This window comes from Cydia pomonella, chromosome 18 (genome assembly GCF_033807575.1).
Source record: "Cydia pomonella isolate Wapato2018A chromosome 18, ilCydPomo1, whole genome shotgun sequence".
In the NCBI taxonomy this organism is placed as follows: Eukaryota; Metazoa; Arthropoda; class Insecta; order Lepidoptera; family Tortricidae; genus Cydia; species Cydia pomonella.
In genome coordinates this window covers 11,250,485-11,275,269 of record NC_084720.1, presented here as the reverse complement: position 1 = coordinate 11,275,269, position 24,785 = coordinate 11,250,485, and the positions used below count along the sequence as shown (strand labels likewise).

The 24,785-nt window shown below is 36.4% G+C and overlaps 1 protein-coding gene across 8 annotated transcripts in view; it reads right to left on the bottom strand.

Annotated features, from left to right (window-relative positions):
- The window catches only part of LOC133527392 (potassium/sodium hyperpolarization-activated cyclic nucleotide-gated channel 2), a 292,754-nt gene that overhangs the window by 186,687 nt on the left and 81,282 nt on the right, over positions 1-24,785 (bottom strand). The window lies entirely within an intron of this gene.

Below are 24,785 nucleotides of genomic sequence, written 5' to 3'. Positions count from 1 at the left end.
TAACACGGGCCAAATTGGACGTGTTACAAAAACTCGTGTCATGATAGCCATATGGCTATCTGCGTGTATAATATTATCCCTTTAATGGTTAGGGTTTGCAAATCACACAAATTAGATGACACCCTCAAAGTGTTTCTGGGATGGAAGGCTATGGATTGATACACCTAGGAGTGTATGCAAGACATGTAGCTCCAACTTCACGGGAAAACTATTAAATATCGCGACAATGAGCTTCGTTTTTAGGGTTCCGTATCAAAAATATACAAAAGGAACCCTTATGGCGCGACTCTGTCCGTCCGTCTGTCTGTCTCATTGCTAAATATCTCGAAAACCACTTAAGCTATCGATTTGAAATTTTGAATAGTTATAAACAACGCTAACCCAAACACATTGAAAGTATAATGTACCTATTTTTATTAACTATGGAAAATGCCCAATATGAAGAGGGGGCGAAATTCCAAAATCTAGTGACTAGGTCAAGTGGGATATCATTTGAAAGAGCTCAAAGTGTAGGTACATTTCAAAACATTTTTTGATTTTTTTGGATAGAGAAAAAAAAATGATTTATGATGGAAAATGTGACAAAAAAAATACATTTCTCCCCCCCCCCCCCCTTCTCTCCGAAGTTTACCGACAAAAATTATGATTTTTTATATAATATTAACATTAGGTACTATATATTTTACAGGAAAAATATAATCTCTACCTTGGTAACTTTTTATTTAATTAACAAAAAACCTTTCCAAATTCAGTTTGCAATTTAACCAACTTTGCGTATGTTTATTACACCTGAAATTTCTATGAGATTACATTAAGAGGCTGTCAACACCCAATGTCCTTGAAATTGATGTTACTTAAACAGTTTATTAAGAAAGACTATTTGTTTTAGTCAAGTAAGAAAAATATATGTTCATATTAATTATATTTCAAAGACCGTGGTTGTACTCGATACACGATTGAACGAAATCGGCTCGATAGAAAATAATTGCAAAGATTGGTCTTAAAATCACAATTAAACGGTTTTATGTCTTTATTGTTTTGACTTATGGGTCTGCAATTAAAATCACAATTTCAAAACATTTATATCTAAACCGTGGTTGAGTAAAATATTACACTAATAATCCACTTTTTTTTATTTAAATATTTTTCTTATTATTCCCTTGCCCAGGCCCAGTAACATGCGACAGTGCTATCTCATTTACTCCGATACAAATAGATAGTGTGCGCGCTTTAGGTATTGACAGCCTCTTAAGTACAACTTTTTTCAAACAGAAGATCAATTTTTTAAATCGGTTCACATGATAGAGAATGATCCTCGAAAAACCAACATTGCGCATTACACAGCGCAAATTAGTTAGACAATTTGCCAATAGATGGCGCTGTAAACAATTAAACTTAGTACAGGTACTTCTGTGAAAAAGTCTTTCGGCTTTATTGTTTCACGAATACATTCAAAGTTTGTACGGAACCGTCGGTACGCGAGTAAATCGAACTCGCACTTGACCGGCTTTTATTTAAATGCGTGCGAAATTTGTGAACATAGTAGCCTATAATGCGATACATTTATATAAAACCATTTGAAATACCTAAAATATATATAATACAAGTACATTGGATCTTACCGATCTTGTAAATAAAACTAGTAATGTACTTATATTTATGCATCCATAAAAGCAGGTGTATGTCATTAGAATATTTTTTTATTGGGAAAAGGTAAGCATTTGACCACAATCTCACCTGATGGTAAGTGCCGATGCAGTCTAGGATGGAACATGCTTACCTAAAAGATGTCTATTCACCCTCGATTTAAAATGATCCAAGTTATAGTGGATAGGAAATAGATTTGCAGAAGTGAATTCCACTCCTTAGCTGTTCGTATGATAAAGCTGGATGCGTAGCGTTTAGTGCGAATCAATGGCAGAGTAACGAAGTAAGGGTGAAACGCAAGTCTAATCCCACGGTGGCAGAACGGAGATGGAGGGATTAAATTATGTAATCCCATTGCACACCCTCCGAAATGTATCCTGTAGAATACCGATAAAAAGCCTACCTTTCTACGGTGTTATATAGGCTCTGCAGTCTAGCCTCTAGCAATCTCGCAGCTCTAATAAGCATTCTAGCGCGTTTGTCTATAGAATTTACTTTATCTCAACGTTGATTTGGAAACATAGCTCACCCGTTACGTAAAACAAATGCATGTAGAAAACTAAGTTGCCAACGCAAAGCTCTGAATTTCTCACGACAAGTAGCTACTAAAAGGTTTCAAAAATGGGCTGCACTCACTCTGCGGCGACAGCCCTAATCCTAGTAGTGTCCACTTGCATATTCAGTTATCGGGAGCGCGTTCCCATTGGCCCGGCGCCAAATTGGCCCACACTATGCACTATGCACAGTGTACAACTGTACATGCCTAGTGACTACCAACTTACTTGCGGTACGAATTAAGGCATTATAGCCTTTTTATCAAAGTATTAAAGACCCTGTTACACGAATGTCTACTCCACGGACTAGTGCACTCGTACAAGCAACATAAGCGTTCAACGACTGATAAACATGACATCGATTTCGTTCGTGATACTGAAACAAAGAAGGCTTTGTTGTGTAAATTACACTCTGAAATGAAAAAGGTTTTGATAGTGTTGAATTGAAAAGGTTCGGTAATTTCACTATTGTACGCGCTGGCTGAACTCTGACTTTTGACCTACTCGTATTTTAATGACGGTTGAAATGAGCGAGACATTTGAAATTGAAACGCTTAAATTTAAGAAAAAGCAATCGTCAGTGGACAAATGATTTTTCTTAAATGCAAGCGCATTATACTGAGACAATCGTAGATGAAATATAAGATAGTAGTAATATGTATCAGATTTACATACTTAGATTAGTTAAGAATAAAGAATAGACTAGCAATACATAATTAAGGAACTTTAAAGCAATAAAAATATTACCTTCTAAATATTTACGAAAAAGGTAGTAAACTATGTATGTACATATACGAAGATGTTTTCCAGAAACAAAACCCATATTCATGAAAGGCAATATGAAAAATGCAATATCAGATTTTATGACAGAAACACTTCGGAATCCATCTGTTGTGCAGTTGTGAGTTACGATTGGAAAGACGTTTATAGCCATCGCGAACGCCACTGCCGCACTTGGCACGGGTCAACAAATTTTCGAATCTTTCATTGAACCATTCCGTTACGTTGAGGATAGTGCATGAACGACTGCTTCTCCATATTATAAAGGTAGTCCCCATTTTCATCCCTGGATATTGATATTATGAAGATATTTTAAGATAATTTATTGTATATTTTTAACCATAGCTATGGTCCTTCGTTTGACTTTTTTCGATTTTTTGATTACCTATTATAAAAATTAGGTTAGTTGCCATGACGTGACGTCATTCCCTTTCATTTTAATATTGTTCTTTTGCTCGTATAGTAAATAATTAGAGCGTCTGTGCATTGAAGAGGAACATTGACGACCGTTTTTCTACATGAACGAATTTATTATAATCTAGGAGCTTCCAAACAAACGCATGTTTTTTTTTTGCGTTGCTATGGTTAATCTTCGTCCTCCTGCCCTCATCCCACGTTATGTGGGGTCGGCACAACATGTTCTTCTCTTCCATTCTCCTCTATCTTTCGTCACCTCAGCACTCACTCCTTTCTTTCTCATATCCTCTTTCACACAATCCATCCATCGTTTTTTGGGTCTACCATCCCATGGGGTCATGGGGTCGTTGCTATGGTTAATACAGGATGTTTATTTAGTCATCTGAAATAATTTACAATGTGAATATATAGGTCATACTGAGCCACTTTTACTGCGGGACCAAACCCGAAAACGCGATAAAAAATTTGACTGTTTCATACATTTTGGCTGTCTGACCATGACGTTTTCTATGGGAGAGTAATTTTTTAGAATAGAAAAAAAAGTGTTTTTTGCGTAAAATTTTTTTTTCTTGTTTTTTTGCCAAATCTCTATTTTTGTTACATCTTGTGTAAGCAATGAAAGGTCGGTCTAAAAGCAATACACAAATTCATATATTAATAACGGAGATCGAATACACAAATATAGTAATGTCGCATCCTCATGTAGCTTCGTAATAACGTTACGGCATCATTAACCAATCAGAACACAGCGACCCGATTGTATCACCACTAATGGAGGTCATGCTGCAACACACACCCATACATGTAAGTGTGTGTTGTATGTGTGTGTATGAAAAAGATTAATATTTCTGAAAATTGTCAAATATTAACAAATAGGGCAAACCTGGGCTATTCGGTGATACTTGGTTATTCAGTGATAGTCAGTTTTATTGTCTTTTAGCCGAGTTGCCCTGTAATTTTATTGCTTAAAACTATGTCTAAGAAATAGCACGAATGTGGCTAATGTGGGGTAATATGGTTCCAAGTCATAAAATTACCAGGTAACTTGGCTAAAAGACAATAAAACTGACTATCACCGAATAACTATGTATCGCCAAATAGCCAAGGTTTGCGTATGACAACATATTTAAAAAATGTTGACACATCATATGAGACCTTATTAATTTGATTATAAAGAAAACTGGATATTATAAATTATAATACTCAAAAATTTTGTAAGTATACGATTTTGTCACACTACAAAAATGATGAATGGTCTACTAGTATCAAAACCGAGTGCGAGTCACCCATTGCGGGTTCCGTACAAATTTGTAGGTACATAATATAAATAGTTAAGGAATTTATGCTTTAGTTATAAATGTATAGTTTCCGATTTTTTCTATATTTGCAGTATAAAGGATGACTCACGCTAGACCGGGCCGGGGCCGGACCGGAGCTTCGTTTTCTATGGAAAGCACCACGTGACCACCGATCAATCGTCATAGAAAATGACGTGTCGGACGCCTCGGCCCGGGCACGGCCCGGTCTAGCGTCAGTCATCCTTAAGACAATATTGGTAGCCATATTTCATAGTTCCAGGTCAACGAAAAGTACCCTATACATTTTTGATTCAGCATAAACGGCCGTATCTTTTTTTTCTTTCACTTAGAAGTTTGATTTTTTCACAGTTTCTAGGGACCAATTACGACATTTTCAATGTAATTTAACTTTTGCAGTGCGTGTTCACTTTGACTCAAAGAAGCTACATACTATATAGCGTCTTAAATCGTTTACTGCTGATAAAGCCTGAGTGTTTGACAAAATAGGAGTTGACCCATCTTCGTCTTCTGCATCAACACTTAGGAGATTAGGATCTATTTTTGTGTGTTATTCACATCTTCAATAAGATCTTCAATTGATTGGATTTCGTACGGTCCTACATTATCATCAATGGAAGAATATCCAGGAAAACCCGACACTATCACGGCTTCTTCTTCCTCTTGCAACATGGCGAGAACCCCGTTATTTCTGAAACCTGCTTTCATGAAACAATTTTATATGGTTTCAGGCTTAATTGATTCCCGTGCCGCTGCAATGTTTAGAATCGCATCATGCACAGTCAAGGGTCGTTTACTATCAGTCTTCCATTAAGATATCGGTGTATTAATCTTGTGCTGTAACCTTGTTTAAGGACCTTTATGATGCCCTGATCCATCGTTTGTAATTTGCTTGTCGCATTTGGAGGTAAGTAAATAAGCTTGATATTCTGTAGCTCGACACCTTTAGGGTGAGCGGGGCATGTAGGCGTATTAAACAGGATGACGAATCGTATTAAGCGTTAAGAAATGTATGAGAACATGTCTTAAGTTGTAGGGACTGGCGTAAAATGACCTATATTATGCGAGAAATCGTTTTAAGCGTGATCGTGCTAAGCGGGTTCTACTGTATATGGTTTTAGTCAACTCGATACCTCCACGTGTTCCCTAGATAAAGGGTCTTGAAAAGCAGACGGACGGACGGACAACAAAGTGACCTTATATTCCATTTTTCTTTTTGAGGCACGGAACCCTAAACACGACTTATTTTCAGCCTTACGTCAAATATTCTGGCGCATCTAAGTACTTTAGCGTCAAAATCTGAACAAAAGGCCACCTACTTATTCTTTAAAACAAACTTTGTCTTGCTTGTAAGAGTGTCTTTACAGAAATAGACCATTAGTAAGCTCAATAAGGCTTGTATTATGGGTAAGTAGATGACGATATATAATAATAGATAGATAAATGCATAAATACATATAAATTCTCAGGAACACACAAATAAATGCCATTACCAGGATTTTTAATTTTAACCCGGAACCACCTACTTCGTAGGTACTATCGACGAAGCTACGGGGCCGTCGAAATGTCACGGTTGTTAACTGCAGGAGTTGAAAACAAGGCGACTTACCTGAAACAATAAAACAAATTGTTTGTTCACAATTCTTATCGTAATACTTTGCAATACTTATAACTAAGAAAACCTAAGTTAATAAGATGAAGATACATCTGCAGTGCGTAAATTACGTATAAATAAAGTTAGGTAGATTCGAGTTAGACCATGACAAGTTTGCAGATAGGCCAGACTGTGCAAGTGTTATTTTAAACGTTAACCATCTATGAAGTTATGACGTATACATAGCACTTGCAAAATCGTTGCAGAGTTATCTTGGTGTAAATAAATTGGTATAAATAAATAAACATCGAGGGCCAATCTTAAAAAAGTCGATCTAGTCCTACATAAGGATTATTACTATACTAGATATAACTATACACATACACCCTGCTAATTACTATATCTCTTATCAACTATAGTTCGTGTCATCCACAATGACGCACAGATTTGTCAAATCTAACCTTTAACAACATGACAATATGAGTCAAGGCACTCGTGGCCATGTCACAGTGACAATAATATCAAAGCTGTGACATTGTATGAAATAGTAAAGAAATAAATATCCTTATAAATTATGGTTAAAAATATTGTTACTAAAACCGTACCTTTATTATACCCCAGAAGCTTCAACGACAATATATTATTTCGTACATTATGAAACGTTTCTAATACAATAGCGCATCAGCCTCTCCACGCCCCGGCTCTTGAAAAAAAGAATAATGATGGCGGAAGCGAACTGCGAGCGCAGTTAAGAGTCATCGATACGAAGTACACAGTCATTAACTACGACCTCATTAAGAGGGCAATGCGCTGCTGAATTCATTAAGCTCTGAAATCCTAGTGTATGACGTCACTTCATTAATGTGTATCACAGCTTACCTGAGATCTGAATTTTGATTTTACTAATATTGAGTGTGGATAAATATTTAGTTTACGGGTGACATGGAATGATGTTGTAAAATATTATTTAAAAGACCGACGTTAAACCTAAAATCAATTTTGTAGTACTTTATGTAACGAGAGGGTTAAGTGAAATTTTCGAAATGAGGGCATTAAAGCCATTTTAATTTAATTTAATAAGTATTTTTAATTGATCTATTAAAATTTTAATTTAATTTGATTAATTTATATGTAAATATTTTAATTGTTTGTTGTTTTGTATTTTGTATATGAATTTCTTGTCCGAAATAAAAGCTTTATATTTTTTATTAAATACCCGAGTTTGCAATATTCTTACTCCCGAAGTTACACACAAACAACGTTTTTCATCACACTTGCAAAAAAAAAAAAATTTAAGCGAAATACATTCATTCGCCATATTGTCATTGAAGGCATAGACCTATTCGGCATTCAGCCACGATTTAAAATTACGTAAAAATTTTTTAAACGGCTATTAAATTAATCAAATTAAATATTTTTAGACATAAACAAAAATATTAAATTGATTAATGACGTAAAACTGGCAGATATTATATCCATACGGATATCTTCCAACGAATATATTTATGAATTAACTCTATATTATGAACGAAGTTTTTTTTTTTTTATACTACGTCGGTGGCAAACAAGCATACGGCCTGCCTGATGGTAAGCAGTCTCATCATCGAAGTAATAATTTATTTTATATTCAATATTTACCTAAGTAGGTATAGTTGATTAAAATCCTAGCGATTACTACTGAAATGTCGGGAGCAATTATATAACTAGTTAATTACTTGACTGATCAAAAAAAAATTGTATTAAGAATGTAGTACTAAAACGAGATACCAATGCAGATGCTAAAGCAGTGATAACATTAAAATGAAATTATTGAATGTATACCTACTTAGGGACGGTGTAACTTATTCTGCGATATAGTGTCAGTTATTCATGTTCACTCACTCACTCAAGTTCAGGTTATAGTACATTTCGATGCTAGTGCAGAAAGTATGTCATTACTTCACGTATACCGAGGCAAGACTCGGGTCGAGTGAAGAATGTCATTTCCGCACGTGTATCGAACGACGTTTTTTAATACAGTTGCGAAAAATAAGAAAAACAACAAGTATTTTTAGTGTTCCGTACCCAAACGGGACCCTATTACTAAGACTCCGCTGTCCGCCCGTCCGTCCGTCTGTTCGTCCGTCCGTCCGTCCGTCTATCACCAGGCTGTATCTCATGAACCGTGATAGCTAGACAGTTGAAATTTTCACAGATGATGTATTTCTGTTGCCGCTATAACAACAAATACTAAAAAGTACGGAACCCTCGGTGGGCGAGTCCAACTCGCACTTGTCCGGTTTTTTTTATGCATGGTCTGTAAGACAGAAAAAATTGTAAATATAAAACATTGTACTATTATTACCTAGGTATAGTCGTTGTCGTTGAAGCTTATTTATGATTATTTGTGTATCGTATATTCAAATTGTATAAAAACAATATCGAATGTTGTCTTTGGAAATTTAAAACATGCTTGCAGTAAGAAAAACGCCTCTTCTTTGACAGGCGTTTTGGCAGCTGTTCCGTTCCATTCAGACAACTTATTAAGAACAGTTTTTCAATATTAAAAAAAACGTGTTATAATGATGTTCAACAATAAGTACTCATGAATTGGAACAAGTATAAATTTAAAAAATGGAAAAGGGAGAAGTACTAGTTCGCAAAAACCAACTTTTCGCACGCTATACAGCTACGTAAAGTAGCACTTTTTGAGCAATTGTATTAAAAAGTACTTATCAAGATTATATCTTTACCTAGTGACTTAAAACGCACACGTTCCCGTAGGTAAGTTTGTTTATTGTGCCTTTTTGCCAGTACATAGTGTTAATCGTAAAGTTTTCACTTTGACACAAATTAAACCTAATTCCCTTAATTAATTCAAGAAGTGCCCAGTAATAAAAACTGTAAATGTAGTTTGCTCTCAAATGGCAAAATTAAAAATTAGAGACAATAGTACAACACTAATTGAAAATATAAATACTACATGCTAGACTGGATATAGGCGCTCTAACATGATTTGAAGCACCCAGTTCTGAAACGCATAATACGATGGACTAATTCTCACATACTTACATGCAATCGTCAGTCAGATAAATCCAGTCAATAAACTCCCACAGCTCCCACGCTCTGCATAAAGACACTTGAATGCCCCCGCTCCGACACGCCACGCGTGAGCAACGCTGGGAGCGTTTTTCCGATGAAAGAAAAGCAATCTGTCCGTAGGAGCGCAATATTTGTTCGAGCTTGTTTCCAATATTAAATCGCTCTTCTAAAAACTCATTTTAACTTGGAGTTTAAACCGTTGTCTATGGACGTATAGGCCTAACCGGATGATACAATAATTAGTTTTTGGGCAAAATGCAATCAAATTTATGCTACAATGAAACACGTTTCAATTACTTAACAGGAAAATTAATTAGCTCACCAATAGTAAGGCAAACAATCATTTAGTTTGTCATGAATCGTTTTATTTTTGTTTTCAAAACTGAGTGAATATATTTGTGCGACATGGGTACTAATATGTTGAGAAAAACGTAGTGTCTCAGAGTAGTTTCAGTGGAGCCGGTGTTGAACGTACTGGACAAGACCATTCATAAGTTAGGAAAGATTTAGATGTTCTCTTTGCATATAAGTATTTATTAAATTTAATTATTGTATGTCTGGTCCAGTACGCCCACCACAAACTTCACTGAGTTTTTTTCTGGGACACTTAGTTTTTCTCATACCTAATCATTAATATAATTTCAATTTTAGGTTTTTACTTATTAATATTACTTAAGCAACAACCTTGATCTAAACTTCTCAAATCATTGTTACCTATTTTATTGAGCATCATAGGAGTGCCTTTTGATTAAAAAACAGTATATACTAGTTGATTGAAAGAAACATCTGCGAGTTTCATACCAAAAAGAGGCCAGTGGAGCAACACTAGCTGCTGAATATAAAAATCATCTCTCCGACGAATCTGCCACAATCACGAAACGCATCTACAGTCAAAAGTCAACAGAGAGCAATTGAAAAATATTTTTGCTGAAAAAATACACGTACCTATTTTGCTCAAACCAGCCATGACTCGTTGGATAACACATTATTTATTCATAACTAAGGCAGCCCGAGGCAACATTTTCGCCTTGTATTCCCTTAACTTAGTATTCTCAGCAGCAGCAGCAGCGATGTGATGTGACTGATGTGCCGATTTAAATATGAAATATGAACGGTTTCGAAATTGTTACCTCGTTAACAAGATATTTGTATCATTTATATGTGACCGTATAAATAAAGCTTTACTAAGCTTTCATTTTTATCCATAGTAGTACATTTTTTAATTACTTAATATATATTGTTACGTTGCTCATGTATTACTTTTTCCATTTGTTGTTAATCAAACACATATTTGTTTACCTACTCATATTTACATAGTTTCAATGAACGATATCTATCATCACGAACCAAGTCAAATAGTCGGTAAGTATAGGAGGGTCTATACCCAGCTGTTTTGCTTTGCGAAATAGAGTAAGTTATATCTCCAGCAATTATTATAATGGCATATAACTTGTAGAAAATCTATAATAATAAATAAATTCATTTATTTCGACCAACTTAGGATCATATTACATTTAAATTATTATATTAAAACGTAAGATTAAAGTTTAACTTAAACTAAATTAAATTAAATTAAGTTAAATATACTCATATTTTAACCTAGTCTAGAGAGGCTTGGACACCAGTACGTGAATCATATGACAGTGATTCAGGCACTGGCAGTCAAATCTCTCCGCAAACGCTCTCAAGATGCCGTTGGAACTAGCCCGCACCCTGCGCACCAGGGATGTGCAGCGTTTCCTCATTGTAGTGTAGAAACAGTCTACTCTGTGTGTGTGTGTGTGTGTGTGTGTCTGTTGTTGTAGTCTATAGGACACGTGTAATAACAAACAAAATAGTAATAGTAAAGTAATAGTAAAAAACCAAATAGTAACAGCAGTAGTTTCTATACAAACACGTTACTAATCCTAAGTTAAATGCGTTGCGGGCGAGTCTGAAGCTGCTCGCGATACGGATAACGCGAAATAGTTCAACGATTTAAGTTTTACTAAGTATGTATAACAAAACGTATGAAACGTATGTGTGCAGAATTTAGTTATCAATCCACCTATTGCTCAAGCTATGGAGATAGATTGAACTCCGGGGATATAGGATAGTTTTAAACCTGGTAATCATCCCCTACAGAGGTGAAAAGAGGGATGAAATTTGCTATGGAAATACTAATTCTACGCATACGAAGTCGCAGGCAGAAGCTAGTACTTATGTAAGTGCACTAATAGATTTAATAACATTAGGTTGAATGTAAATTTTCCTAGCTCGTAGGTAGGTACCAAAAATGTTAATGTAACTCGACACTACTCGTATACTGTATTTAAGAAACGTGCGGATGTTTCAACCTGAGGTGTCTTTTGTTCTTAAGTATACTTAAATATTAGAAGCTGTATACGCTAATTGAATTAGTGTTCGTTCTCTAATTACGTCCTTTTTGTCATTAGGAAACCGGCGCGTGCCAAAAGATGGATCGGTTCCGTTTCCCGCTATTGCGATAACGACGCAGATTTTAATGTTGTTTTCATTTTAATAGCACTTTCGTTTGTGTCCCGAAGGGCATCGAGTGTTTTCTTATGTTTTTGCAAATTTATTTTAAAGATGTGTACGCGTCGTTAGCCAAAGAGATATCTTAAAATAAATATTGTGCGATTATGTATGTATGCACAATTTACAATGAAAACAAAATGCAAATGAAAGCTTACACCAGTTACACCACACACATTCTCATAAGATTTCATGCGCTACGCCCCCTCATAAGTGGGAGTATACAATTCCACATTACAGTGTTATATTCGCGATACCTGCTTAAAATTATTTCTTAAATCAAGTTTAAATAACACATGTGGCTATCAGTTTCGTTAGAAGTTACGTCCTTTTATCGCAGACACAATACTCACTACGCGCAGATTTGTCAAATCTAACCTTTAAAACATGCCAATACGAATCAAAGCACGCGTCGTCGTCAATGAAACGATCTATACAGCTTGACTAACGACCCTCAAGTGAACCAGAGTCAATTGGATATCTACTTACTCGTTATTGTCCCACAACAACCATACCTAATCGGATATGACACTATTTGTGACTCGTGTCAGATAGACTCCGCTCCGTGAGCAGTTCAAGGAAGCCAGTGACAATATTTTATGCCTAGAAATGATCATAATATATATTTATATTTTTCGATTGGCGTTTGTCTATAAACTATTTTTATCTTGACCTTGACTACGGTCTCTGGTATATATAACTTATTAAGTCACAAAATATTTAATTCTGGTCTGGTTTGCCAATGCTCGCAATGCATGTGCTCATGCTTATCGTTGCGCGCGAGATGTATTATCTGTAAGTAATATCATCAACGTCAATACGTATTCAAACAGGACTCCAGGCGTAGAATTAATGAAAGTACAAGATGACGAGCGCATGGGCAGTATCTATGACTCGCTATAGACTCCGGATTACGAGCGTTTTATTAAAACGCGCGCGTGATCAACCCACACAAGCGCTTTATACCAGTAACAAAACGAGAACGACTACAACAAAACGCAGCACTTATTTGCGTTCAACAAGCGAGCTGCAAAACTGCATGGATTCTGAATTGAAATCATTCATAAAGTAGCCATGCACTTTCGCCGCTGGAATCAACCGTCACGCGCTCTTACTAAAGGGGCCCACTGATTACCAGTTCGCCGGACGATGTCGGCCTGTCAGTTATCTGCGATTGTTAGCTTTTGCGAAGAACTAACAGGCCGATATCGTCCGGCGAACTATTTGGATGGGACCAATTTTGTTGTCAAGAGGTCGTGCAAGTAGTCTTACATTCTCCATCTAGTGTGTACGTGATCCGTGGCCGGGTATAATTCCCTTCGGCGGTATTTACTCAGCTTCAGCCGCACCGTGTTTGCCGTCACCTTCTAACTGCCGAGCAAACTCACTGTTCTCTTCAAACTAATATACGCTAACGTATTTTGATATGGGTTTTGCGCGTTTTATTTCCAAGCGGTTTGTTTTTACTCTTACAAAAATAGCCTAAGATGAGAACAAATTAAATATTTTTCTAAACGCATTCAATTTAAGCAAACCTTTAAAAATATGAGAGGGTGTTTTTAATCAAATTGTGACGGCAGATTATATATACCACGACATATAGCAAGCAAGCAAGTCAATCAATTAAGCAAGAGTAGACCTTTTGGCAGTACCATAAGGACCTGGGCGCATGTCGTCTCATCGTGGTTTTGACGTAGCTGAGCTGAATGGCCGCTAGTCATTTGTCAATGGCAGCCGTTCATCCACAGGATTACTGCAATTTGCTACTAAGTCGATAGTGTTCAGCTCAGAATAGGGAAGTTTGGAGATGAGAATTGGATTAGAGGCTTTTTAGCGTCTGTACGAGATAAGGGTTTGCGAAAGATGATCTCTCTCAAAGCCTTGACTCACATTGGACAAATGTAATAGGCTGAAGAACTCATGCAAGAAGCCTTGAAACTTAATTTCTTATAGAGTTGAGATACAATAGAGAGATACCTGTTGGGAAAGGCTGTATTTTTTTTACACATACTTAGCCTTCATTTTTCTCCAAACCAGTGAAACCAGTAATTTTCCCTGAACATACATCGCGTACAATCGGTAGCGTTCATTAATTTCTACGTCTGTTCGGACATTTTGAATACCTGCTTATGTGCTTATATAACTTAGTAATATATTGATAAATTTTTTTCAACGCAGCTGCTTGGAATAACCCGAATAACCCTCTTTGATCCACAAGGTTTCACTACCTCGTCGCGAATTTTGTTATTATCTTACTACACTGTAAACACCACCACTGTATAATTGTTGGTGCAATAAAGAATATTTACTTACTTACTTACTGTATATTATACTCGTACATAATCGAAAGTCAACCTTATGCATGTCAAAATAAAGTCAACATTTGAAAATGACACCAAAGAGAGTCTGCGGTAATGTAGCCCGATTTGTAAGTCAATTAACTACAGCGCATGATTACCTTCCGTAAAATTATCCTACATCAACATGAATTTAGTTATAGGTATCATAATAATAATTTATGCCGTGTGTAATATAAGGTTATACGCATAATTATTGACCATTTGGCGGGTATTATAAATAAAAATATTATCATGGTAAATACCTTTGCACTAGAATCGTTTAAAACAGCATAGTCCAATATCCTCATTGCAGACATATGTAAATGATCGATAAGTTTGTCAGTTAGGTATAATTGGAGTACCTTTGTGCAAAGCACCAATCGGTAAATTATTCAGACCGTAGTAGTGACGGCGACGCTTTTGTATTTTATGAAGCTCTATTTCTATAGAGCTCTTTGTCGAGTTTCTCTGTGACATTTAGTTTCGTTAATTCAATGTAGTCATAAATACCTACATATTATTTATTTATTTCATGGGAATACATACTAAAATATATCTAAACATAAAACTAAACCTAAATGCATCAGAACTTCAATATAAATATAAACTAAATATGTATAAAATAACTACCTACCTACTGACTACTGGGCCGCCCCCAATGCAAAGGTGCCCATCACGCTCGCTGCGTTGCCGCATTGGATTGCGATGGATACCTTTTGCATCAGGAAAAAAACCCGGATCGGGGGTCAAGGCCCCTTTCTAGCAGGCGACGACCCAGATCCCGAAGGAAGGACTTACCCTCAGCGCACCAGCACCCCGAAGTCTCCACAGCGAGAGGAACGAATAAATACCCGCTCAGCGCCTAGTATTTATCTTTTTTAAGTGAAGCCGCGTGCTCAGAGCCGCTCCTGCCGACCGCATAGTGCGGCTAAGATGCGAGGCGGCAAAAGTACTGACGCTTTTCCCACGGCACCAAGGTCAGCCGTCAGGCCTTTTGTCGTCCGATCGGCTGAGGCCCGGCGGCTCAAGCATACAGGGGACATTCGCTTATATTAAGGTCTTCCTAATGATGTCATTAAGAGCATGGTGCCCTCCCCGCGCAGCGGCAGCAACTCAAGGCATGGTGGCCGTTGCTTTCCACAGTAGAACCGCAGATGTATTGGTGGGGTTGGCATGCATCAGAACCCAAGCGAAGAGCAGCGGCCACCCGCATCGAGTCGCTGTCTCGTAAGGTGCCTAAGTTTGGAGAGGGTAGAGCGTGTAGGCTCCAGATTCAGGCTTGAAGGCAGCGATTAGCCTGGCTCTGTCAGCACCAGCAGCGGCATTTATAAGACTATCGAATAGCCTCCTTACCATGACGTCGTCCCATAAACGCTGGCGGTAGATAAGGTTTTTCAGGTACAGGTGCATCAGAGCCTTCCAAGCCGACAAAGCATCAGCGGCATAAGGTATTGTGACCTTGGCACCATCTAACGGCAAAATTTTAGTGACAAGGTCCAGCCGCCGATTATTAACTGCATGTATTCCCGAGAAAAGTGTGCGTGTAGTGTGTGTTGGGCAAAATGAACAGAAACGCGCTTGTGTACACACATGTAAATTTTTGGGATCCCAATATCATCTTTTGGGTACGGAAAACTAAAAATTACAATGTGAATTATCAAGTAAGTGTTGGTAACTAGAAATCTCTCTAAATGTCATAAAAACTGTTTTTATTTAATTATTATTTTATAAGTCATATTTTTTAGATCCCTCTAGGTTACTCGAGTATGAAAAGCCAGTAAATCCATTACCCTGAACAGTGATATTGGAAGTATAATTTTCAACAAGCTCCCACAATCCACATTAATAAAACGAGATTTTATGAATCGTAACGATGAGATTTATGCGAAGGAATAAACACAAAGTTTGCCGGTGCCTTGCATATTGGGGGATAAATAATTCTGGCGGATAATAATTTTCTCTTTTATTTTTTTTGTTTTCAAGGTATCATCGGGGTTACACCATACCCTTATACATTTTCTTGCTTGTGTACCTACTTTCTTAAAATATGAAGTCTTATCTGAATTAATGTTTTTTTTTTGTGTATTTGTTATTAACTTGTTACTTCATATCAATACTTCAAAGTATTAGTGTATTAATATTACATATTACTGTAGTAATTATTATGAACTTGTATAAAGTAATTCCTGATTCAATAAAATAGAGAATGCCTTCTGGCATTAAGTCCGCCATTTGTACTCTTCATGTATTGTGCAATAAAGTTTAAATAAATAAATAAATAAATAATTGTTTAGCCAACAAAGTTTGCTACAACAAAGTGTCATTTCCCTAAAATTGTTTCCCAAAAATGATGTCAAGCAAGCCGGCCAGAGGCAACAACAAACGAAATTCAACACGGAGGCGGCATAAATAAACAAAACATCCCTAAACATTGCGCCACGAGGTCACTAGGGCCATATTAAATGCAAAATCGTTATTTATAAAATAATATTCGGAATGAATTTTCGGTCCTCGTGCGAGGCGAGCTTTCCCCATGGGACCGACCTTTCCATGGTATTTATGTAGCTTTGTTGTAACAACATAAGTCCGTGAATACGATATAAACGGAACAGACACTGTCGTGTAGTTCAAGTCATGCAAGGGCTGGAAACAATTAATTAACAGTTAAAAGTGTAAGTAAGTAACTTTCCATAACAATGTAGGTACCTACTAAAGAGCCAAAACGCACTGTACGAAGTAACAACAAAGCTACATAAGTATTCATACTACTATGTAACAGGCGAAGAGCCGACCCTGGAGACCGCCGTGAGTGGTAACAGCGACCTTTCGACTTTTCATCAGACATATGAAAAGAAAAAAGAGGACAAATCGGATACACTCGAGTAACTACGAAAATCTCCTCTTGGGCTCCCCTACCACACGTGTGATCGCTGCGCTTTCAGTGATTTAAGGTAACATTCGGATTCAGACTGCATCCCAATACTGTAACAGCAATGCCACAGATCAAAACGTCCATTTTGATATAAATGCTCTGTCATAATGTCCTTCATGACTTTTCCTGCAGCAATGTCTTCTGCAGTATTACTGTAAACTGCATTGAGAAATATTTTTATTCACAAGTAAAAATATTTTCAGGGTCGACCACCTCTTTGATTGGTCTACACTATGAATGGCGCTAGCGTGCGGTGCTCCCTTACACATGAGTACCTTTCATATAGCGCTGTGGATTGGCCCACGGAAGAGTAATATCGTGTTCCGTCAAGTGTAATAATTGTTATTTAGGAACTCAGCCATATTTCAAAGCTTGAGGTTTATGTGTACAGTACACATGTGAGCCTTTGGTGTAAATTCGAAGTACTGAGGAGTATAAAAATGAAGATATGTAGTCATTTCATATACCTACTGCTTGGTTCTAGTTTTGCTTAAGCGCGCTTAAATATGCCTTTGCTAAATAAGTAAAATTTAGTTTAAACACAGTTTTATTTAATATTTATTTAATTCATACGTAGTTGCTTTTAAATTTAGTTCTAGTTAGTCTTTCTTAATGTCCCTTTATATTAAATAAATATATTTTAATTTAATTTAATTTAATTTAGTTATTCCTGTTTCGTAATAGATGTTCAATAAATGCACTTCTACCATAATATATTAGATTCAAATAGATTGGTAATACATATATAGATCTTTTAAAAGGTTTAAAATAAATATACTGTCTACGATATACAGGATCCCACAATACCCCTAAAACGTTGTACAGTTACTTTATAGTAATTGTGTATTTTATGCTTATTGTTTAATTCTAACTATAGGTATTCGTCGATGTACATATACCCTTCAGTGCGGCCAACGTAATGGTGGTCGTGTAAATGTTTAACAGCTGCTTTTCTAATTGACTCGTAACTCGCGTGTGTGTAAAGTGTTTACATTGCAATGTAGTGTAAGCATGTCGTGGCGAGAGGTCCCGCGAGGCTCGCAAAGAGAATTGTTGACCCAACGGCTCGCTTGATTTGATCAGCCAGTAAGTGGTACTTGCGTTTGTTTATCGAAGATATATGTTCTCTTAGTGATCGAAGAAATATTATTGTCAATTTCTATCCAGTCGTTAAGAACATGTCCAGCATTAGATAGGTATTGCTATGACATTAGGTACCTACCCTCTATTTGGCCAACCAATACTATTAAGTAAAAAAAAAAACCAGAATGTCACTTCTGATTATCCAGCGATATCTGCTTGGGCCTGACTGATGGATTGCAACTTGCAACCCATCTTACACACTAACTCCAAGGCACTGTTAGCACTGACAGATCATATCCAAAACAAAACTAGGTCACATTCATAAATTCATAACTTTATGGCCAGGCCTGTTTCATTTCTAGATGCTTTCAAATTCAAAATAATTACAACCCAAAACGAAGGCACACTTGGCAGTTAGATATCATTCGGGCATGCGTCTCGCTCACGCTAATATTATGTATATACATACAATTCCAAACAAAATGAACGCGCGAATGATAACAAACTGACATCACTTATAATACAGATCAGTTTTAATGTCAAGTGCACCAAGCCAATTCGACCGTATAATGATATCAGACTGACGTCTTATGATGTCATTTTAATATCGTGCATATTATTTCCACTATGTATGCCAATGTATTGGCGCAGGCGAGATGCACGTTAACTAAATAACTTGATTCAAATATCATTCTAATATCAGTGTACGCATATGTCACCTGTCGAATAGTTACCTGTTACCTACTATCTGCTACGCCGTAGCACGTAGCGCGCTTTTGGCTTAAAATATCATCTTATGTAGCGGAAAATGCAATGTAACGCCTTAATGCGCTCACTTGTCATACGAGTAACAACTTGGAATGTAAGGAATGAATAATTTTCAATAGGTACTTATGGGAGTAGGTGGAATTATGTATATGCAGACGTAACCATAAATGTATCAAAATTGGATAATAAAGAAGCCTAGGCATACATTTTTGAAAGCCCGATCTGGATAACTAATTGTCATATAGGTAAATGTTGTGATACTAAGCTCTTAATTTGTGATTTTAGAATATTCTAAATAAACCGTTTTCAGTGTACGCTTTTATAGTTTAAGAATTAACTTGGTGTCCAATGAGATGTTTTTAGACTTACATGTGTAAGTTGCAAATGGCAAGTTTTTCTAAATTAAAACTCATGAGTTTCAAAGAATAATTCGGACATGTAAAAGTAACCCCAGAGGCCATTTAGAATAGAGTATCTAGTACTTCTCATTTCACGGGGGTGCAGGTGATGTGGTCGGCATTACGTATTCAGTGCGCGTTGACGTTGACTGATCACCGGTCGATGCCAGGCCCGGCTTACGGGCCTCATTCCCATAACCGACTACCAAACCTAATATAACCAGTGTTATTTGCTCTCTGATCAAGTATAGTCACCACGCATCAACAGCTCATACTTATACCGCAATGTCGTAGCAATAGTGAGGTTAGGAACAGCAATCAGGAACGCATTGCTCGAGACATCGTGGGGCTTACAAGTCGGTTAACTTGATGGCTCCGTAATTGTGGATGTTACTTCGTACTCGTGATAAAATATAGTCATTTTGCTAGGAGAATCATAATAGCCAGGTGCGAATTTATTTCCTTGAAGATAGGATTTTATGATTTTGATGTCTGGTTATATATTTAGGTATCATAAGTTAGTCGTAGGTCGCTGCAAACACAAGATTAAAAACCACGACTTTTGACCAACTAATTTTAGGGTTTTATACGGTTAAACTCACGTATTTTTAGTCACTCGCGCTACACGTTTCAGAAAACCTAGGTCTCCATTTTCAAGCACTAATAGTGCGTGAGTAGCGTTCACGATGGCCGCGCGCCGCGTACTGCTGCACGCCACACCGCACGCTGGGTGCGCGATGAGACAACCGGTAGACGAACCTGTATTGGAGACTTTAAATTCGGAGAGTTTAAATTCGGTAACTAAACTAATACTGCGCCATATTGTTATTATTAGCCGAAGGTCTCTGCTATTCATGGCATATTTCGGCACCCTCATAAATTTCTCGTCAGTATCAGTAGCATTTCGTGAATTGTCAGTCCAAGTCCGGTGTTTCACACATTTGTCAGTCCATAATCATGCACCATACAGGAGTACAATTCAGACATTGTCAAAAAAGCTTTACAAAACACAAACATGTAGATAAGGGTAGCATTTTGAGTGACAGCCGTACTATGAGTTCTGCTAGCCCTTTATGTTGGTTCAAAGAAAGTGTGACAAGTCTTTGTTATATCTTAGTTTTACTGTTTGACAATGTTAATGGCTGAATCACTAAATCAATATTTAAGACGAAGGGAATAACGTCACGTTGACGGGGACGAAAATCTGCATTCAAACATAGTTCCCATTTACCATTCTGAATTTAACAATAAAGAAAATATTTTTTACATACAAATTTGATGTATATATTTTCCGCAATGTCAAAATCCAGGGAGGAAAATCAGGACTACGTTTTTATGGAGAAGCGGTCGTCCACTATTTTCTTAACGTAGGCGAATACTACTTGGAATTTTAACTAGTGATAGTAAAGCTAAGTATTTAAACCGTTATAACAGCTCCGTGTTAGTTTCAGCTGAAGTAACAACATTGAAGCTATAGAAGTTCCACTTCCATGAAATCGAGCTGCAGCGCTGTGAGTGTAAACAATGCTGCAATTTTAGCTAAACTCAACTAGCTCCAGTTTTAATAATAGTTTTTAAGTATAAGTATAAACAGTATGTTACTATCTAACTAATTGTTTTCTCTCTGTTGGCATTAGTTAATAATTTTTTTCTTCCTAATCGGTACGGGGAATTCAAAGCACTACATATGAAATTATTAGATGTTTCAAAGTCCTTTGACTTTGCACTTGGGATCTGCCTAAACCGTGGAAGCATTACCTACCTGTGGGAGCGACATATTCAGTATTATTTTTTTAAATTAGGTAGGTATTTGTTCCAAAATTCACTTCACTTACAACAGTTACAACTTAAACATGATAAACATGCAAGTACATATTTTCTGGCTAAGTTTATAAAATAATAATATACGTAAATAGACGCAGAGCTGTCCGAGTGATGGATCGTCTTCTAAATTGTGTCCCGACAGGTGAGAAAAATGTTCGCGGCGAAACTCCGTTCATTAGGTACAAGCACGTCGTGGACGACATATAGCCAAACAAAAGATATTTTTTTCGATTATCTACTTTACTTTATGTCAAATAACCGTAAGTTCTGCTGACTTACAATTAAATTACTATTGGTAGTCGCAATGAGCGCGACAGATTTCAGATACTTACGTCAAACATCCATCTTCAGTACCCCTAGTGTAAATTTGATCGACATCATAACGTGACGAACGCGTTTGCGTTAAGTCTCATTTTGTATAGGATTTTGAGTTTCCAAAACGTCCTGCTTGGCGCGCTCTTTCTAAATCCAATACAAAATGAGACTAAACGCAAACGCGTACGTCACGTTTCGAAATAGAATTTATTTACACTAGGGGTACAGAACCCCTAGTGTAAACTTGAGTTAAGTCACATTTTGTATGGGATTTTGAGTTTCCAAAACGTCCCGCTTGGCGCGCTGTTTCTAATTCCCATACAAAATGAAACTTTACGCAAACGCGTACGTCACGTCACGCCTGAACCTACCGACCTACAATGTAACCTGATTCTTACATACAATAAAAACCTTTGAACCTTTGAACAGATAACTTAAATAAACATAACTTATCTGCCCACTCCTGTAGGAAGATATCAATCCAACATAATGAATTCTTGAAGTGAATTCCGCGACAGATGAATAAGTCGTTAAAATGTTTTACTGCGGTACATTTACTTTAATCGTCATTGTCGCCGTTGAAATATAGCTGCAAGTTTTATTGTGAGTCACTGAAATTAAAGTCCATGTATTATGAACTGCTAGCAAACAACGTCAAGCACTGTATAGGTAAGGTCACAGACTTTAATTGTTGATCCATTTAGGGTTCAAGCTAATTTGGTTTTCAATACTAACGGTATGAAACTTCCAATGTAAAGTAAACCCTAAAAAGCTCAACAATTTAAATCCGTGACTTGAAGCGAGAAAAAGATTTATATGATAGAATGGCATGCTATTTTTTATGATTTTGGAAGGCGTAGCTATACAACAGATAATATGATTTATTTTAATAAATGTTCACGATATGGTCAGACTCATATGGCCAGTAATGTTTATGTAAGTTTGAAGCAAATTGAAAGGGATGCTGACATGTTAATGACATTGTTATAAAAGTATGTTTATTTTAATAAATACCGGCAAGTGGAACTATTAAGAATCATGGTAACCTTATGATTAGCTTTATGTAAAAACATTTGATTGAAATGTAATCGTTGGAGAACATGATTTGTAACATACTTTATATTTAAAAAAAAAAAAAAAAAAACAACGGGTTGCACTCCAGGAATGCCGGCAGAAGTGAAAACTTGAATATTAACATTGTGCATCTTTGATATTTTGGAGTAGCAGTTTTATAAAAAGAGATAATTTTAGTGTTAATATATAACATACATATACAGAGTAATTCATGAGACGTGAGCAGGACTACAGCCTCCACAATCAGTAAATGTTAATGAATCGTTCACCGTCATATTAAGTAAAACAATCGCGCTTCTTTTCTGTTATTTAACTTTTTGGTAAGGAAAACTTTGAGTATCTATAATCATGGACACCCAACAACACAAAGATACAATACAACACAATTAACAAAGATTAAACCTCTTCAACCTTTATGACACACTTTGATTATGAAGAAAATAAAATATCACACTTGAATGAGATACGATTTTTCAAAAGTAACCAGACTTCGATGACATTCAATTTGCACGGCAACCAATAATAAACGTCACCATGATATTACGTGTCCGTCTTATTAATTTTCAATCTGACGGTCACGTGACACCTGACGCCTGACGCGAGCTTAACATTTTTTCTCCATTATAAAAAGTGCACAGCGCCGCTAAAGAAGTTTTAACTTCAAAAAAAACAATGACATCAAATATTTAGAGTTAATTGATCCCCATCCGACATAGAAACCGATACTTCACACCCAGAGTGCGTCTAAATATTTTCATACTATCTGATAACTGTGCCTGGCTTGTTTGTTTACTGCAAGCACATATTTAGAAAAAAATACAAGAACGGACGTAGAAAAATTGCTATTGATTGTCAAAGGTAAAGAACGAGGGTAGAAGGGTGGGTTACAGCAGCCTTCGTCATCTGTCATTGCTTGCCCCTCTTTTATATTGACTGACTATGGTTAAAAAGTGACTTACAGAAGTACGTGCCAAAATAAAAATAAACACATTGTTGACTTTTTAAATTATTTTTAAATCTTGTAGTGTGTTATCGTTAAGTACTTTTTTTAATAAATAGTATAATCAACTGTTTCGATTGCTGCATTGTTTTTACAAATAGGTACTTTCCCAATTAGGGGGTGATTTTTGGCTCTCAAATAATACACTATCCACTTAAAAAGTTTTTAAGTTTCTACCATTTCTAGCCTATCCGAAAACTTCTATGATACACTCGTTGATCTTGTACATCATACACGAAAATCAATAGTCAACCGCGTAAATGAGCCAACACTTTAGCGAGCGGTTAATCCGATGAACGACTAATTCCCAACTTAGTTGGCACCTATATGAATGCTTGACGCCAACAAAGGCGTATTAACACGAGTAGGGTTACCAGACAGCAGGGTTCTTTCGGACATACCTAATAGGAATTTGTCGGCATTAGAGTAAATCACACATGATATTGTTCTTAAAAATTAAGTAAAATATTATTATTATTTATTGAGTTGTATGTTTAAATTTGTATGTCATTATATTCTTTCATATTGGTGAGCGATAAAGAATATTTGTATTTGTATTAGGTACACGTCTTCATTATTGGATATCTGTTAATTTAGATAATTTTACTTGCTACTTACATACCTACGTTGAATTAAACTTTCGTCAGAATTAGTTTCCTATTGACGCCGTTCTATGCGTACCTACGGCGTCACTTGTATGGGAAGACAGGACCTTGCTATAGAAATGTTCACGGCATAGAGTGTATAACATCAATTGGAAACCATGGTTTTATTTGTGGACTATAATTTTACTTATATATTTTGTTCGTGTTTTAAGTTTAATTCTGGATTTGTTTATATAATAAGTGGTTATCTGGTAACCCTAGCTACAACTTAGCCAGTAAAGTGGAGTAGTAAGCGGCGAAATACAAATAAAACCGGCCGTAAAGGAACACTGAAAAAAAAACCTGGTACTGGTAACCAGAATCTGGTTAGCTGTACTATATTGTCTTGTTGTATATGTGACGACAGGACACTTTGTAAACATAACCAGACCATTCTGGTTAAATTAAATTTGTTAACTCTATGAAGCGTATAGTAATTCATAAAGTGCAGAAATGTAATGTATACCCATGCACCCTAGTAGTG